The sequence below is a fragment of the Microtus pennsylvanicus genome, chromosome 18 (genome assembly GCF_037038515.1).
Source record: "Microtus pennsylvanicus isolate mMicPen1 chromosome 18, mMicPen1.hap1, whole genome shotgun sequence".
NCBI classification, from domain to species: domain Eukaryota; kingdom Metazoa; phylum Chordata; class Mammalia; order Rodentia; family Cricetidae; genus Microtus; species Microtus pennsylvanicus.
The window spans coordinates 17,469,012-17,483,289 of record NC_134596.1 but is presented as its reverse complement, the minus strand read 5'-3'; the positions used below and the strand labels follow the sequence as shown (position 1 = coordinate 17,483,289).

Genomic DNA, 14,278 nt, shown 5'->3' with positions numbered 1-14,278 from the left:
GAATGGAAAGACAGGGAAATGGTGGGAAGTTCCTGCATCCACACACAGCAGCCTTAAACAATCCAGTTCCCAGCATTGACCCGGCTCATTCATTCAGGGATTGCACTGCCCAGGTGTCCGATCTGTCGGCTAACAATTGGGTCAACCAGTTGCTTACAAATGGGGGCACTGAGGAAGACTGAAACAGCCTGGCTGTCTCCTCATTCTCCTACTTAACATATAGATGGAAAATCAGCTTGCTTTGCCCTTTCTGAAGAAGTGGGGTTCTAAGAAGAGCCAGTCTCTTCTTAGTCAGAAAAGCCAAGAAGTCTCTGCCACCCCACGCTGTAGGCTCGACTCCCCTTCTTCCCCGTGCAGCCTGCTTTCTGAGTTACACTGCTATTTTTATCAGCTCTCTCCAACCCAGCTGTTGCTTCATGTTAGCATGGCGAACGGTGTGACAATCCCAGCAGAGGCGCGTGAATCCCAGAGGGACCTGTCTTCTGTCACTTCTAGAACAGATGAAATGTCATGTGCTTCATTGGGGGGGTGGGGTGGAGTAAGAACATTTTACCGCAGAAGCAATAAGAACATAGCTGACATTTAAGTGACATGGAATCCAGGGCCAGACTCCCTCCTTATTCCCAACCAGAAGCATGCCTTTTTTTTCCCTTCTAATGGTTGCTAAGGTCACACACAGATCTGCACAGAAAAACTGGAAGCAGTAGCCTCCCCACTCCAGAGTCAACCATGGCTGTCCCAGGTGCTAGACTTTGTGGCATCATGAGGTTGAGACAACTGAGTGGAGTCCAGCTTGGAGGTGACCCCAGAAAAACCCACTCGCTCTTCCTGACTTGAAATGTGACTAGCAATTTTCAGGCCACTCTTTGTATTTCCTCCGGGAAAATAACAGCGTTTGGCCAGGCTGTATGCAGAGGGGAAAGTGCCACATAAAACTCAGATGATTTAAAAATACAGCTCCAATTGCAGGTTTGTTGTTCCATGGTTTGGCAAATTAGGGGGCAAATCGGAGGGGCACTTGCAGCTTGCCCCAGGCATGACAAGGCTGCTCAGTTACATAGCGGCTTCTGTGGGGGGTAAACGCTTTCAATGCCTAGAAAAATATGATTTTAGCCACTTCCTCCCAGAATGGTGAGTGTTTCTGTAAGGGTGTGTTTTTGCGCGCGTGCGTGAGTGCATGTGTATGTGTGTGTGTTATTTGGTTGTGAGCGCTCAAGGCTGAATTTGAACTCCCAGGACTCCTCTGGGCTTTTCTTTCCCTAGCTTTTGTGTGAGGACAAAGTGAGACTTCCCCAGTTCTAAAATCCTCAGAGTGTGTTAGGCCTGAACGGGAGCAATCCCTTTCAGGACTTGTACAGTCCTTAGGGGTAAGAGCCAGACAGGGTACGTTTAGGTACCAACTTGAATCTATTCTCAGTTTGAAGATAATTTCAGCATTATTAAAAGGGTTTGTGGAGCTAGTGGTGGTGGCACATGCTTATCATCTTTTGGAGCTAGTGGTGGTAGCACATGCTTGTCATCTCAGAACTTGGAACTTGGGAGGTAGAGGCAAGAGAATCTTGAATTCAAGGTCAACCTGAGCTGCATTGTGAGACTCTATCTCATCCCCCCCCCCAAAAAAAAACCCAACCAAACAAACAACAATACCGCAAAAAAATGCAATAGCAAAATGCAGAAGAGGAGAAAGAAGAAAAAATAGGTGGATGGGGAGAGAAGGAGAAGAGCAAAAAGCCGGAGGGAAAGATGAGTGGGTACTGAGCGCTGACTCCATTTTGACTTTCAGTTTCCATGTGTGTACGCAAGACTAAAGGTTGTCAACTTTTGTGGCTGTCAAGATAGCTCAGGGGTAAAGGCTCCTGTGCTGCTAAGCCGGATGACCTGAGTTTAACCCTGGGATCCGTGTGGTCAGAGAACATCAACGCCAGTTGTCTTTTGCCCTCCACATGGGTGCAGTAGAATGTGAACACCCTCCTCCCCCAGTAAGTGGTTTATTTTTAAAGTTAACTCTTCCAGGATCCCTTGCAGCTCAACTTTTGGATGTCACTCCCTTTGATCTATTTAATGGCCTTGCATAGTTTGGAAGACAGATAGTGCAGACCACCCCCTGTTTCTACTGCTGACTAATGATACCGAGGAGATGTTGGATTCGGCCTTGGCCAGCCCAGTTTTAGTCATTTCCTGCACTGCCAGGACATAGGGGGCTCCTTAACCCTTTTTTTGTCCTTTTGCTTGTGGGCCAAAAACTACCATTCAGGAGCCAGCAAAATGGTTTGTGGTTAAAGGGCTTGCTATCAAGCCTGGCAACCTGAGTTTGGTCCCCAGAAACTTCTGCAAGATGTCTCTTCTCTACGTGTGCATACACTAACTCCATCAGTCAATCAATCAATCATCAATCAGTCAATCAAGTATAAAAGTATTTGTTTTAAAACTCCCCCTTGGCTTGTTAGCTCAGGTTTCTGTACTGGTTCTTGGCTCACAGACTGCTGCCTGTAGGTAACGTGTCTGTCACAGTTTCTGGGTCCCCCCCCCACACCTTTCAGCAGCAGTCCCCCACAGCTGTATTCGCAGCTCTTCTTCACCATCCTGAGGTCTGCGCTTGGAGCCTTCCAATGCTTTTTAAAACACCCATCCCTGTATTAAATCCCTTTCTATTCAAAATAGTGTGGTTTCTGGTGTTTACAGTCTTTCCCCTGACCTAGAAAATGGAGACTAAACTGGCTCTGGTCTGAGCTATTTCCTTAAGAACTGAGATGATTGCCCTTCCTTGGCTTGGTGTCCCTCCACAACCACAAAGATCACAGCCTCCATCTTCCTGGAGGAAATGGGAATATTAACTCCTTCAACTTCTAACTTTTCGCTTGTGTCTAGACGAGTTCCTTGCATAAACAAGGAAGCAAATATGCCCACTTTTGGAAATCTTTCTAAGAGCCTGGAGCATTCCTCGAGAGTTAAGCTTAGGGGTCTTTCCCAGCACACACCACAATCAGCTTCCCTAAACCCCATTCAGGCCTCTCCTCTCCTTCATGGCCCCTGTGGCTCTTCCCACCATGTTCCACCTTCTCCATATGGCACCTCCTAGACTCCAGAGGATGGCAATCAATCCTGTAGGACACTCCACAACACTAGACACCCCACTCGGGGATGTTCAGATAGGCCCCGAGCTTGACAAGGGTTTCCCGTCATTCTATATGAGAAGGTGTCTGGTGAGTAACGCTCACCCCTCATATTGGGAGGAAAATACAAATAGTCCAAGCTGTTTGCAAAACGTATGAGTACATACCTGAGTGGTCCCTGGAAAGAAACAGAAGAAAAACAAGAGGATCTATCTATCTATCTATCTATCTATCTATCTATCTATCTATCTATCTATCCATCCATCTATCCATCTATCTAATCTATCATCTATCAATCAATCATCTATCTATCTCTACTTACCTATTTATCTCTATCTATCTGTCTGTCTGTCTATTTCTAATAATACACACACACATATATTATATATATTGCAAGCATGGTCGTGCACACCTTTAATCCCAGCACTTAGGAGGCAGGGGCAAGTAAATCTCTGTGAATTTGAGCCCAGCCTGGTCTACATAGTCAGTTCCAGGATAGCCAGAACTACACAATGAGACCCAAAACAAACAAGAAATAATATTGATATAAAACTCACAATGTAAAATTAAACATTTTGTATGCTGGAGCATGTGTAGCCACTAGAGGCCATGTTGAGGCCCACGTCTGTGCAGACATTGAGGGCCATGAGTCACCCATGGTTCTGATATGGCCAAGGACTGTTCTGATGTCTGTGGCCAGTATTGCCACAGAAGGCCTTGCAAATGTATGTGGCCTGGGCTGCCAACTAAAGTCACGTTGATGTCTATTGGTCGTCCTGAGCTGGCCCCATCCCTCTTCAGCCACTACACGTAGAGCCAGCTGTGGTATGGACGCAGGAGAGCTGGCCTGGACTCTCTCCAGCAGCCGCTTCATGGAGACACTGGCAGTGGAACGGGGTGCAAGGGAGTTGGTCCCGCCCCTTGCTGACATGGCATGGGCACAGGGTAGAGGCAGCCCAGCGCTTCAGCAGCCTCTGCATGGCTCTCCACAGTAGATGGCTTCTGTCCAGTGTTCAGGTGGGAAAAGATACATCTTTCCTTGGGACTGGGTGGGCCAGCCACCAGGGGTTTGAACTGCTCCAGTGAGTATATGGACAACACAAAATGGACTTGTGTTTTTTTTGGGGGGGGGGTGTCACAGTTGGAGTGGGGGATGGATCAGGGTGCATGATGTGATAGTTCCAAATAATCAACAAAACATCAAAAGTTTTAAAGTGAACTCAGGGGCATTTTATGACGTTTTGTTTATGTCTGAATGTCTTTTGTATGTGCACATATGTGTGTGCACACACGCTAGGGTGTGCATGTGGGAGTCAGAGGACAACTCTTGGGAATCAGTTGTCTCTTTCCATCCCACGAGTTTCAAGTATTGAAGTCAGGTTGTCAGTCTCGGTGGCATCTCACCAGCCTCAGTGGTTTTTGATGTGTTCACGACACTGTAACAACCATAGCTTCTGCCAAGTTCCAAGCATTTCCATCATCCCAAAAAATAATACCAATACCGGTTAAGCAATCACCCACAATGTCCTCTTTCTCTCAGCACTGATAATCCCAATCTGATTTTCCTCTCTAGGAACTCATCTGTTCTAGACCTTCATAGAAATGGAGTCATTCGGTGTGTGATTTTTTTTTATGTCTGAATTCCTTCACATAGAATAATAGTCTCAAGATTCATATCCATCACAACTCATATTAAAATTGTATTCCTACAATCCAAGCACTCTGGATGCTAAGGCAGGAGGATTGCAAGTTTGAGGCCAGTTTGCTTTACCCAGCAAGATACCGCTTCATGAAAATAAAAACATAAAACTGTTTTAACAACAGAATCATATTTCATTGGGTGCATCTACCACAATCTACTTACCCATCTGCCGGCAGACAGGTGTTTGGGTATTTGCAGCTTCTGACTATTTGAATACTGCCACTATGAACACTCCTGTGAGAGGGTTTGAGTATCTGTTTTCAGTTATTTTTGAGCATATACCTAGAATATTATTGTTGGATCATATAATGATCTTAACATTGAAAGTTTTACATTTTTCTATGGTTTTTCACCATGGCAAAATCATTTTAAAGTTTCATTAGCAATGCACAAGGTTCCAATTCCTCCATATCACTGCTCAGGCTTATTTTGCATATTTTTATTATTACTGTTCTTGTGTCAATTGGTACCCAACGTAGTTCCATTTTTGATTTTCATGGGGGCATCTTTTGATGTATTTCGCTTCTTTATCTACTTTGGGAAATTTTCCCATCCGTTATTTTAAATCTGGAGTTAATGGCCCTTGGAACTACAGTGGCTTGAGCTCGGATAGTTTCCGCTGGTTAGGACTCATGGGAAAGCAGAGTGATTTCATCCGGCTGCCACCCTGACAACCTTCAGGTCTGGGTCGCAGGTGATTGGCTCAGACAGCTGCAATTTAAAACTAGATTCAAGTGTTACTCCATTTCACAGGAGCAGGCCTTCCTTCCACGACCCTTGACGTGGTTTATTAATGAGTTTGTGCTTGTCACCTGTCTTGTTTATGAGATCATTTGGTCTTTGGGGTCAGACACCATTGATGATCTTGTAACGGCCAGAAGGGGTGTGCTAGTGTATAGGAAAACTCCATAAACTGTTAAACAATATCCGGAGGTAATGCTGCATTGTACCTGGGACATGTTAGTGGGGAAGCTGTGAACTTAGCATGGGGGGAGAGAATATGCGGCGGTTATTTCAAGCTGGGGAAGCAAGACTGGCCTTAAGAGAGTCAAGCAAAGAGCCATTGGCAATGCAAAGAATTGTCTTGAGTTCCACATAACTTTAGACTGTCCTATGAGCAATCGATGGGAGAATCTGTAATTATCTGCCTCATGACACTGTTACATACATGTGAGCAGTGAGTCGCATTTGAAGAGATTTCATATGTGCTGAACTTCCCAAGAATGCAACACTCTATCAATTTTTAAAAAAATGCCTCTTGTTGGAAAGGTCACTGAGAGTTGTTCACTTTTCAGATAAAAAAAATTCTGAATTAGCAGCATTGCTCATGGTCTTTGCATCCTCAGCACAATAGAAGTGGTACAGGCTATGCTTATGTGTGGGCCACAAACAGATTGGATCATAGTGTCTGCTAGTCTAGATATACATAAGAAAGTATTTGAGATATATGTTATTATTGCTTCTCGGCCTTTTGACTAAGATCAAGTGTGGAATCTGTTCTTACCAGTTTAATATATGTTATTTTATTGAAGTTGATTTCTTTGTATTATATTAAGAGCATGTGTGTGTTTTGAAAGACTATGGCCCCCAAGGGGAGTGGCACTATTAGGAGGTATAGACTTGTAGGAGGAAGTGTGTCTCTGTGGGGGAGGGCTTTGAGGTCTCTTTTGCTCAAGCTTCCCTCCATGTGCCTTCCTGGTGCCTGTGAGTCAAGATGTAGGACTCTCAGCTCCAGCACCATGTCTGCCTGCACGCTCCCATGATGATAATGGACGGAACCTCTGAAACTGTAAGCGAGCCACTCCAATTAAATGTTTTCTGCATAAGAGTTGCTGTGGCTTCAGAGCAATAAAAACCCCGACTAAGACAGTGTACTATATTAGTTATTTCAAATTCTATCTACAGGTTATCTGTAAATTTTATTCTAGAATATTAGACATAAAGAAAGGCATAGTAGGGACTAAAACTGCTGCATTAGATCTGTATTTCTCATCATAGTGATACAAATAATAATATAAAATTGCAGTGAAATAGCCAATGTCACAGTAGGACTTGACAGTCTTGTCTGAGGTGAATGGCAAAGGACATATGATCTTTCTTAATTTTTTTTCCAACACCCGATTTTCTTATTCTTGTTGCCAAAATGTTCTGTTTCACACACGAAGGACAATTTTCAAACTATTTGGTTCAACAAGAAGAGCACTTACCACCAAGTCTGATCACGTGAGTTTAACCTGCAGCAGAACCCACATAGTGAAAGAAAAGCACCAAGTCCCCAACTTGCCCTTTGTCCTCCGCATGCGCACTGCAGCGCCTGTGTATAGGCTCTCACGCTCAAAGAAATGAGAGTAATAAATTTACCAAAAAAATGCGTGCGCAAAGCATTCGTGACTCAAAGTAAAAGGGGCATCTGAGAGCCTGTTCCATTTCCACAGAGTGATGGGAACATGGTTGGAGCAGCTGTGGGGACGCAAAGGCAGGCCAGCATTCCACAGGTGTGGGGGACAGCAGCAAGCTCTGGAGCTGGTGCACTGGCCGAACCTCAGCTGGGTTTCTGGCTCCATTCCTTAGTATCCACATTGCCTCAGTCTTACTGTTTTGTTCTCTGAGCCCCAGGTCCTATCTCTGAAGACTGGAGTCAAGACAGCTGCCCTTCAGAGATGCTTTACCGCTGAATGTGACCAAGTATAAGCAGGAGGCTGTGTAACAAATTACATGCTGGGGACTTTGTATTAATTTCCTTTTCAGAGGCGATCCCTTACAGCTCCCAAATTGGCCAAATAGTTTTTCAGCATAAACAGATACTATCCAGCATCTCTAAAGATGAAATCCTAAAACAGCGCATCACAGCTTGGATAAACCAAACTTAAGTTTCTAGTACTTCCTATATATATTCTGCTCCATTTAAACCTTAGCCCGAGGTTCCCACCGGAATTCTTTGGGTGTGAACTTTCCATATAGTCTCTAGCTTTTAGACAGTTAAGAACTGTGTTAGCTACCTGTGTTATGTTGTTGTATCATCTTCAAATCAATCTTTTTTTTTAAATTGTATTTATTTCAGGGAGAACACGCGTACCATCAATCAGGTCCATACAGCGGTCAGAGGACAACTTATAGAAGTCGATTCTGTTTCCACTGGGTGGGTTCTTAAGATAGAACTTGGGTCATCAGGGTCATGGCAAGTGCCTTCACTGATTGAACCGTCTCACTGGCTCTCAGCTCAGTCTTCCTGATGGCGACTTAGTCACTTTGACAAAAAATTGAATCTCCTGCTCAACAAATACAGACTGAATTCCTGATGTGGGAAGCATTAGTAAGTAGGATGCCCAGATGAGCAATCTGATGAAGATAGGCTGGGGGTGGAGGAGGGTGGAGGAGGGTGGAGGAGGGTGGTAGGCGGACACTGTGAAGTTCTAAATATACAGCCACCTCCTGCAATACTAGAAAGAACCAGGATCTAAGAACTCTAAGTGGGCCAGATCTAGTCTAGGAGGCCCAGAAAGACTGCCCTGAGTTCGTAGGAATTCGGCTTGGCTGAATTCTGGTGGATGGAAAGAAGTCATGGAGATGAAGGGGAAAGGCAGACTCCTGGTAGAAACGAGAAGAGAAAGGAAAGGGAGGTTGTGTGACCATCACCTTGACCTTATATCTTAAAAGTCTATAATGATGACTCCACATAGCTCTGTGTATACTGTTCATGTGATTCTTACAAAATCTTTTCCAGTTTTTTGTGGGAAGGCAATGACCCAAATATTTCTAAATACCGCCCTAGGATCCAAAGGGAGACAATGGCCTAGAGTTCATGCAATTCCAGGACAGATGGTCATCTACTGGAGTATCACAAAGGCTCAGGGTGTAAAGGAGCTCACTACAGAACCTGGTGACCCTGGATCAATCCCCGGTTCCCGTGTGGTGGAAACAGGGAACCCACTCCTGTAGCACTTCACACGGGGCTGTGGCACACACCTCTGCCCTAAAATAAATCAATAAATTTAATGTTATAAAGTAAACAGGCTGTTAGTCTAAGGTAAAGACGGGGATTGGAGAGAAGGCATTTGTTGGTGTTGGGCTGTAGGAGGTGGTCACCATCCCCAGGGGCAGACGCTGGGCTTCCCAGCTCTGAGTTGTATCTAACTGCCGGGACCAGGGATTCATGGACGTTAGATCTGAAAGAAGCTTCGGAATATTTTTCTTCTATTGACTTCGCCTCTCAGACAGATTTTTTTTTTCTCTGCCACACCATCTGGCTAAGAACTTTTTGTTATAACTTTAACAAAATGGATGAGAACAGTGCGATTGTAAGTTTTCAAGTTGGAAATGGTGCGAATGAGTGAAGGAGGTGGAGAGCACAGGACCCCCCCCAGGTCAGATTTCTCCATGGGATGTGCATGGGAAAAGCCAGGTGTCTCCGCTGACTGGGATTCAGTGCTTTATAATTCATTAGCTTATGGTTTGATAGCTACCCTTCTCATGACATTAAAATTGAATGTAATTCATTTTCTTTCAAACACTGGCTTAGCAAGAATTTATTTACTTAGGGACTGGCTGTCCTAGTGACTAAGTCTCGAGCCTTGAACACTGGGCAAACACTCCAGTGAGCCAGGAACCAAGTCCATTAAAGCTGGATTTGAATTAGCTCTATAGCCTTGGTAGGCCTTAAACTTGTAATTCTCCTGCCTCAGCTTCCTGTGTATTATATATATATATATCCTATATATTGTATATATCTTAGAATTAGAGGACTATAAATCCTCCTGTATTATATATATCATATATATATATATATAATCTTAGAATTAGAGGACTATGATGCCTCCTGTATTATATATCCTATATTATATATATATATCTTAGAATTAGAGGACTATAAATCCTCCTTGCCACCTTACATTTACCATATATAAAATATGATATTTTCCATTCAGTTCTGAATATTTTCTGATTTATATGATTACTTCTTGAATTTTAAAATATTTTATTTAATCCCTAAATGTTTGATGACTTCTCAAGTATTGACCTATTGATTTCTAATATTCAGATCGTTTTTCTATATCCTTGTATCCAATTACAGACAAACTGATGTTGAAATTTCAATCCACAAAATGTCATCATCTACTTTTTCCTCACAGTTCCTTCGATTTTTGCCCCATTAGTTTTGAAACGCTCTTGGTTGCATGCACATCTGGAATTACCAGGCCCATGATTCCTTTGATCCTGCCTTAGTTTCTGCTGCTGTGATAAAACACCAAAAAGCAACTTGGGGGCGGGTTGTTTAATTTCAGCTTGTAGTCCATTGCTGAGAGAAGTAAGAGCAGGAACCTGGAAGCAGAAACTGAAGTAGAAGCCATGGAAGAATGTGCTTATTGGTTTGCTTTCCATGACTTTCTTGGCCTGATTTTTTTTTCCAGACATGGTTTCTCTGTGTAGCCCTGACTGTCCTGGAACTTGCACTATAGACCAGGGTGTCCTTGAACTCTTTTTATGAGGGTACAGTTACCCTGATGCCAAAACCACACAAAGACTCAACCAAGAAAGGGAATTACAGACCAATCTCAGTCATGAACATGGATGCAAAAATAATTAATAAAATACTGGCAAACCTAATCCAAGCATACACACAGACAGAATATTGTATACATAATAAATAAATAAATATTTTTTAAAAAATTATCCACCATGATCAAGTCGGCTTCATCCCAGAGATGCAGGGCTGGTTCAACATACAAAACTCTATCAATGTAATCCATCATATAAATAAACTGAAAAAAACATATGATCATTTCATTAGATGTTGAAAAAGAATTTGACAAAATCTAACACCCCTTCATGATAAATGTCTTGGAGAGATCAGGGATACAAGAAGCATACCTAAATATAATAAAAGCAATCTACAGCAAGCCAACAGCCAACATCAAATTAAATGGAGAGAAACTCAAAGTGATTCCACAAAAATCAGGAACAAGACAAGGCTGTCCACTCTCTCCATATCTCTTCAACATAGTTCTTGAAGTTTTAGCAATAGCAATAAGACAACTAAAGGAGATCAAGGGGATTCAAATTGGAAAGCAAGAAGTCAAACGTTCGTCATTTGCAGATGATATGATAGTATATATAAGTGCCCCAAAAACTCTACCAGAGAACTACAGCTGATAAATATCTTCTGTAACGTGGCAGGATACAAGATCAACTCCAAAAGAATCAGTAGCCCTCCTATACACAAATGATAAAGAAGCTGAGAGGGAAATCAGAGAAACATCACTTTTCACAATAGCCACACATAACATTAAAATATCTTGGGGGTAACACTAACCAAAGAAGTGAAAGACCTATGTGACAAGAACTTTAAGTCTTTGAAGAAAGACATTGAAGAAGATACCAGAAAATGGAAAGATCTCCTAGGCTCTTGGGTAGGTAGGATCAACATATTAAAAATGGCAATCCTACCTACCAAAAGCAATCTACAGATTCAATGCAATCCCCATCAAAGTCCCAACACAATTCTTCACAAACCTTGAAAGAACAATAATCAGCTTAAATATGTAAAAACAAAAACCCAGGATAGTCAAAACAATCCTGTACAATAAAGGAACTTCCAGAGGCAACACCATCCCTGACATCAAGCTCTATTACAGGGCTACAGTAATGAAAACAGCTTGGTATTGGCATAAAAACAGAGATGGAATCAAATCAAAGACCCAGATATTAATCCACACACCTACGGACACTGGATTTTTGACAAAAAGGCTAAAGTTATAGAATGGGAAAAAAAGTATCTTCAACAAATGGTGCTGGCATAACTGGATGTCAACATGTAGAAGAATGAAAATAAATCCGTATCTATCGCCATGCACCAAACTCAAGCCCAAATGGATTAAAGACCTCAAAATAAATCCAACCACACTGAACCTGACAGAAGAGACCATGATGGATGGGTTCATCCACTGAAACAGTTTACCTGAGCTAATAAGAGCTCACCAACTCCAGCCGGACTGGGAAGGAACAAGCATAGGACTCAACTAGTGCCTCTGAATGTGGGTGACAGTTGAATTGCTGGGGCAGACTGAGGATTTATCCCTACTACATGTACTGTTTTTTTTTTGGGGGGGAACTCTTTGAATGATACATTGCTCAGCCTAGACATAGTAGTGAGGACCCTGGACCTTCTCCAAAGCAATGTGTCAGAGGATTGGATGGGGGTAGGGTAGGAGGGCAAGTGGAGGGAATGGGAGGAGGGGAGGAAGTGGGAACTTGTTTTGGTATGTATAATGAAAAAAGATAGTTTGTTTTCTTTTTTAAAAAAAAATAAAATTTAAATAAGAACACAAAACTCTTAGTCATTTTGACTGAACTGCCAGCAATTCTTCTGTTATTGAAATGAATGCTGCCCATGACAGTCAGTGTGTGCTGGGCAGACATTAGTTAGGACTCGCTGTCACATTTGTTTCTAGTTTCCAAATCTATGCAGTGACTTCAGCAAGTATCTACTTTAAAAGCATTTATTTTCCATCTACAGCTTTTTTTCCCCAAAGACTGTCTCATTTTTACCCACTAATGTCCTCCAAAGTTTCTTACAAGAAATTGTGACCCATAAACTTCAAATGCCCAACATTGAAAATTAGACCTTCATCCTTGATTGATTCCTGTAAAGTTTCTCTAGTTTGAGTGCAAGAAATTAACTAAGGACTGTGCACTCAAGCTGAGTCAGCACAGCAATGCTTCCGGGATCTCCTTCACGCTGGTCCAGTCAGCTCCTTAGATTAATTAAATACCTTTTTGATATTTACATGGGAAACATGCTATTAAAAATTATTTAGAAAACGATCATCAAAATGACACCCTGTATTGTATTGACAAATCTTTGGTTTTTGCGGGAAGGCGAGAGTTGGGAAGGAGGATCTTCATCCGTAAAAGAATCAGGTAGGACACAGGAGCTTTGGTCAGGCCTTTCTCGCTGTGCTGAGACTGTACCAGATCCTGCTCTTACAGCTTCAGTGTTCCTGCAAACCACTAACTTACTTCTGTTGAGCTTACGTCACTTGAAATGAACATTTTCCCCATATGAACAAGTTATCAGCTGGCTGTAGTGTTTGTAAATTTATGTTCTGCTTAGTTCCCCTCATTTTGCTCCAATTTAAGTATTACTTTTAAATGCAGAAGATACTTATGTAGATCAAAACACTGGGCTACTAAAAAGGAGGAGGGACTTCTCTTGAATACGCCTCCATGTGGCCCTTTCTGAAACTTGTGCAGTGTTCTTTGGGAATGAAACAAAGACATATGTACATTTTAAATCTTCCTTCCTCATAATACAAAAGGTGGAGAGTTGTGCTCGCTCTCCGGTACTTGCTTCTCTGGGGAGCTATTATCTGTTGAGTTCCCTCATCTGTAACATGGAGAGAACACTATGTGAAGATACGTGACAATAAATAGAAGGAGGCACGCAGCAAGGAGCAGTGAGGGAAGCAGGAATCAGTCAGGCATCCTGAGTACCACCTTCACCTGTGCCCACAGACTGTTCCTGCTGCCCCCGTAGAAGCACGGTGGCGATAACCCTCCCACTGTGCCCCTCAGAACTGTAGCTGGCAAAGTCCTTGAAATACGTAAGATACACGCAGCAAGTTACCCAGCAAGAATAGTGTTGAAGCTTCCAACATGTGTTAGCAACTCCAGCCAGCTCAATGTTTAAGACAAGCTCTGAGGTCTTCGAGCCCTGCACTGTCTCCCACAAGCAGCCACATATCTGCCTAAATTGTGATATGGAAAGAAACCAACTTGTGGCCAGTTTGCAGGATAAAGATGTCTTAAGCACCCCCTACTTGCCCACATGCTCACTGTGCCCTGTGCACTCTCTCGCGTGGCGTAGGTGCACTATTGCATCTGTGTCCCTTTCCTTTCCCAGGACTCTAGCCTCTTGGCGCTTGTTGGGCATTTTGCTGCCTTTCTTGAAATCTCATTTTGCCGGGCATAGCATTCCGTACAGACGAGACTTGCATTCAGTACTTGTCTCATTTTCTGACACTTTGCCTGGTCTGTGATTAAAATTTGTTTGTCATGCTTGTCCCAAATTATCGGTACGCAGCATGTTTCCCCCTCTTCTTCCTGGGGAAGATTAGGCTTCCCTTTCTAAGCAGTTGTTAGTTGTCTATAGTTCTTCATCTAAGCGCAGGGTTTCATGAGGTTTCCCAATCCACACTAGGAAGCCAGCAGGTATTGTCATTGTACAGATCTTGTTCCAATAGCCATATCATTAAGATTCCATGACATCTCAACAATATGGCCGCTTAACAGCTAAGGTTTCTACTAACATTATGGAACATATTTTCCTGGTTCTTTCCACAACTGATAACTTCCTGAACACTGAGAATTGTGTGTTGTATTTTTGAAATAATGTTCATCATTTTTTTCGGATGTTCAGGGAAGCTGGTTGGGACAGCTGATCCTTTCAAGCTCAGTTTTAGGGCTC

The 14,278-nt window shown here is 42.8% G+C and overlaps 1 pseudogene; it reads left to right on the top strand.

The window, feature by feature from the left end:
- Nucleotides 1-6,270: 6,270 nt before the first annotated feature.
- On the top strand, nt 6,271-6,423 carry LOC142837953 (U2 spliceosomal RNA; annotated as a pseudogene).
- Nucleotides 6,424-14,278: the final 7,855 nt, after the last annotated feature.